We start from the raw sequence: 4,901 nt of genomic DNA on the forward strand, positions 1-4,901 counted from the left end.
TATATTTATATTTATTTTTAAGAGCGGGGTGCTACGTGCAAGATCGTGGGGGTCCCCAGCGGCGGGACCCCGCGCGATCAGGCAACTTATCCAGTATCCTTTAGATAGGGGATAAGTTGTCAGCACGGTAGTACCCCTTTAATAATAGGTACAGTGGGGATCAAAGGTTTGGGCACCCCAGGTAAAAAATTGTATTAATGTGCATAAAGAAGCCAAGGAAAGATGGAAAATTCTCCAAAATGCATCAAATTACAGATTAGACATTCTTATAATATGTCAACAAAAGTTAGATTTTATTTCCAACATTTACACTTTCAAAATAACAGAAAACAAAAAAATGGCGTCTGCAAAAGTTTGGGCACCCTGCAGAATTTATAGCATGCACTGCCCCCTTTGCAAAGCTGAGACCTGCCAGTGTCATGGATTGTTCTTAATCATCATCTGGGAAGACCAGGTGATGTCAATCTCAAAGGTTTTAAATGCCCAGTCTCATCTAACCTTGCCCCCAACAATCAGCACCATGGGTCCTTCTAAGCAGTTGTCTAGAAATCTGAAAGCTCACAAAGCTGGAGAAGGCTATAAGAAGATAGCAAAACGTTTTCAGATGTCAATATCCTCTGTTCGGAATGTAATTAACCCCTTAACGACGCAGGACGTATATTTACGTCCTGCGCCGGCTCCCGCAATATGAAGCGGGATCGCGCCGCGATCCTGCATCATATCGCTTCGGTCCCGGCGCTCATCAACGCCCGGGACCCGCGGCTAATACCACACATCGCCGATCGTGGCGATGTGCGGTATTAACCCTTTAGAAGCGGTGGTCAAAGCTGACCGCCGCTTCTAAAGTGAAACTGAAAGTATCCCGGCTGCTCAGTCGGGCTGTTCGGGACCGCCGCGGTGAAATCGCGGCGTCCCGAACAGCTGATCGGACACCGGGAGGGCCCTTACCTGCCTCCTCGGTGTCCGATCGACAAATGACTGCTCCGTGCCTGAGATCCAGGCAGGAGCAGTCAAGTGCCGATAATGCTGATCACAGGCGTGTTAATACACGCCAGCGATCAGCATAGAAGATCAGTGTGTGCAGTGTTATAGGTCCCTATGGGACCTATAACACTGCAAAAAAAAATTTAAAAAAAAAGTGTTAATAAAGGTCATTTAACCCCTTCCCTAATAAAAGTTTGAATCACCCCCCTTTTCCCATAAAAAAAATAAAACAGTGTAAAAAAAATAAAAATAAACATATGTGGTATCGCCGCGTGCGTAAATGTCCGAACTATAAAAATATATCATTAATTAAACCGCACGGTCAATGGCGTACGTGCAAAAAAATTCCAAATCCAAAAAAGCGTATTTTGGTCACTTTTTATACCATTAAAAAAATGAATAAAAAGTGATCAAAAAGTCCGATCAAAACAAAAATCATACCGATAAAAACTTCAGATCACGGCGCAAAAAATGAGTCCTCATACCGCCCTGTCCGTGGAAAAATAAAAAAGTTATAGGGGTCAGAAGATTACATTTTTAAACGTATAAATTTTCCTGCATGTAGTTATGATTTTTTCCAGAAGTGCGACAAAATCAAACCTATATAAGTAGGGTATCATTTTAACCGTATGGACCTACAGAATAACTATAAGGTGTAATTTTTACCGAAATATGCACTGCGTAGAAACGGAAGCCCCCAAAAGTTACAAAATGGCGTTTTTTTTTTCAATTTTGTCGCACAATGATTTTTTTTTTCTTTTCGCCGTGCATTTTTGGGTAAAATGACTAATATCACTGCAAAGTAGAATTGGCGACGCAAAAAATAAGCCATAATATGGATTTTTAGGTGGAAAATTGAAAGGGTTATGGTTTTTAAAAGTTAAGGAGGAAAAAACGAAAGTGCAAAAACGGAAAAACCCTGAGTCCTTAAGGGGTTAAGAAATGGCAGTGGAACAGTGGAAGTTAAAGCAAGATCTGGAAGACCAAGAAAAATATCAAACAGAACAGCTTGCAGGATTGTGAGAAAAACAATTCAAAACAATCCTCTATCTAGCTGTCCTGGATATAGTAAATGTTTGGTACATATAGACCTCCATGAAACTGGTTAATGTGGACCTAAATGAAGCGGTGGGGTAATGTTGTTAAAAGTGTGGTGGCTTTCTTCATGTGGACAGCAGACACGGTACTGGCTAATTATTTTAAGTAGCGCCGTGCATACCAGCTCAGCTAGTGATGGCGGTCAAAATGACGCCGCAGGGCCGGAGCACGAGTGGGGAAAGCCGCCACCTTTAATGCTGGACTCGAATAAAACCCCTGCTATATTGCACTAAATGCGCAGAGTAGAAAAGCAGATAAGCGCATATGGAGAGGAGATGCAAGGACTCTGGTTACCGACTTCTGCGGACAGCATGAGCAAAGTAATAACCTCTCTATTCCCCTCAGAGTAAAGTAAGGAACAAAATCACAAAACTCCATCCGCATGGCTAACAATGGGATATAAACTTTAGGAATGTACTGCGCCACACCTCATATATTTTTTTAATCAATACTGTAAGCATACTATATGCAGGCGCACCGCTATTTGCATAATATATACTTTCTATCTTAAGTGCACTCATAAGTAATTAATGGGACCCACAATCAGTATAGCCTATTTCGTTGGGAGCACGGTATGACATCCTCTTCCCCGGCTGGACAAACATGTATTGTAAATAGAGATGAGCGAACTTACAGTAAATTCGATTCGTCACAAACTTCTCGGCTCGGCAGTTTATGACTTATCCTGCGTAAATTAATTCAGCCTTCAGGTGCTCCGGTGGGCTGGAAAAGGTGGATACATTCATAGGAAGGAGTCTCCTAGGACTGTATCCACCTTTTCCAGCCCATCGGAGCACCTGAAAGCGGAACTAATTTATGCAGGAAAAGTCATCAACTTCTTTAACAGGTGAGCAATAGCTTGGAAGGGTTAGAAAGGGGTAGTATTTATAAAAGCACTGAAATTTTGAAACACATTCACACCACGGAGATAATCTATTATTAGTGTTGAGCGGCATAGGCCATATTCGAATTCGTGATATTTCGCGAATATATGGACGAATATTCGTCATATATTCGCTAAATTCGCATATTCGTAATATTCGGGTCATATTTTTGCATATGCGAACATTCGCATATGCGAAAATTTGCATATGCTAAAATTAGCAGACATGAAAATTCGAAAATGTGCGAAAATTAGCATATGCTAATTTTCCCATATGCGAAAATTCGTACGCCAGTCTCACACAGTAGTATTAGAGCCTTCTTTAGACCACACAAGCTGGAAGCAGAGAGTGATGATCACTGTGATGTGTACTGATAAAAAAAAAAACTATATTCGTAATTACGAATATTTAGTGCTATATTCGCGAATATTTGCGAATTCGCAAATATGCGATATTCGCGAATAAAATTTGCATTGTGAATATCCGCGAGCAACACTAGTCTTTTAGTCCAAGAAGACCAAAAGTATAAGGAGGCACTCACGTTTTTGTCGGGGTGACAGCAAACTTCTTTATTTCAGGTGCGGCGTGCGATCATCGGCGTGGGACGCCTGACCAGTGCAGACAGGTAGTGACAAATGTTTCACGCCCCTTCTGGGCATTTCTTCAGACTCCTGTATATTGTACATTCATAAAAGGATTGAGCACCCGGGTCGGTACGGACGGCATTACCTCACTACTCTTTGCATTGCCAGCACTTGGTCGTGTTAGAGCTCATAGAACATTAGGGGATTGCTGCAGCTGTGCCGGTGCTGTCTCTACGTTGTTAACTAGTCTTTTAGTGTTGAGCGGCATAGGCCATATTCGAATTCGCGATATTTCACGAGTATATGGCCGAAAATTCATCATATGTTCGCTAAATTCGCATATTCGTAATATTCGCGGTTTATTTTCGCATATCGGAAAATTCGTGCATGCGAACATTTGCATATGCGAAAATTTGCATATGCGAAAAATTTGCATATGCGGAAATTTGCACGCCAGTCTCACACAGTAGTATTAGAGCCTTCTTTACACCACACAAGCTGGAAGCAGAGAGGGATGATCACTGTGATGTGTACTGTGGAAAAAAAAAAAAGAATATTCGTAATTACGAATATATAGTGCTGTATTCGCGAATATTCGCGAATTCCCGAATAAAATTCGCATTGCGAATATTCGCGAGCAACACTAGTGATGAATCTCCCCCATTGAGCCTGCCAGAGCCGCAGTGATCTGTGTAAGAAACCTATGGGCCCAGGCTGTTAGGGTCGCCAAATGATATTACAAATACTGAGTGTCTGGTTAGGAGAAACAAATATAATGTACCCACAGGGAGTGAGCCATTTTTATAAAAATTGCCAAAAATCCCTGAGATAAGTCATGCAGAATATATTAAAAAGCTTTTTGGATTTTCAGCCAATCAGAAAGCAGCACTACTCAAATAGAACTCCCGTGAGGTCACACATGTGATGTCATAACCTTTGTCATCAGTGAGGGGCCTAAACTGTAGGAACCTAGGAATACACATTCATACCCGCCTGTGACTGGTAAGTATCACATCTTTTTGGTCTTTAGTGCGGTTTCATGTGCATTTCTATAATAAACATGTAACTAATCTCTCTTTTCTTTTCCTATCTTAGATGCACACTTTCCAGGCTGTGGGGCAGCACATACACGGACACATTGGCCCAAATTCTAGAGGTAACCTCCTTTAGTATGCCCAGAGGAAGGGCAGTACAGTAGCCATGGATTCCCTACAGGTTTCCTCCCCTCTGGAGGTTTTTCCTGTCCTGAGTTAGTTACTGTCCGCTCTTTGTGAGTGATGGAGGTTACATAAAATCCCTACACAAACATTTTACTAAATAATTAATAAAGTTCCCCTTTGTTTAAACTGTT

The 4,901-nt window shown here is 41.6% G+C and overlaps 1 long non-coding RNA gene across 2 annotated transcripts; it reads left to right on the plus strand.

The window, feature by feature from the left end:
- The first annotated feature begins 3,560 nt into the window (after window positions 1-3,560).
- On the plus strand, window positions 3,561-4,901 carry LOC130276787 (uncharacterized). Of its 2 annotated transcripts, XR_008845243.1 has the most exons (3): window positions 3,573-3,591; window positions 4,422-4,552; window positions 4,646-4,901. It is a non-coding gene; the product is annotated as an uncharacterized LOC130276787 (long non-coding RNA). The 2 variants fall into 2 exon arrangements; XR_008845242.1 differs by having other exon boundaries at window positions 3,561-4,552.

Source organism: Hyla sarda, chromosome 6 (genome assembly GCF_029499605.1).
Source record: "Hyla sarda isolate aHylSar1 chromosome 6, aHylSar1.hap1, whole genome shotgun sequence".
Taxonomy (NCBI): domain Eukaryota; kingdom Metazoa; phylum Chordata; class Amphibia; order Anura; family Hylidae; genus Hyla; species Hyla sarda.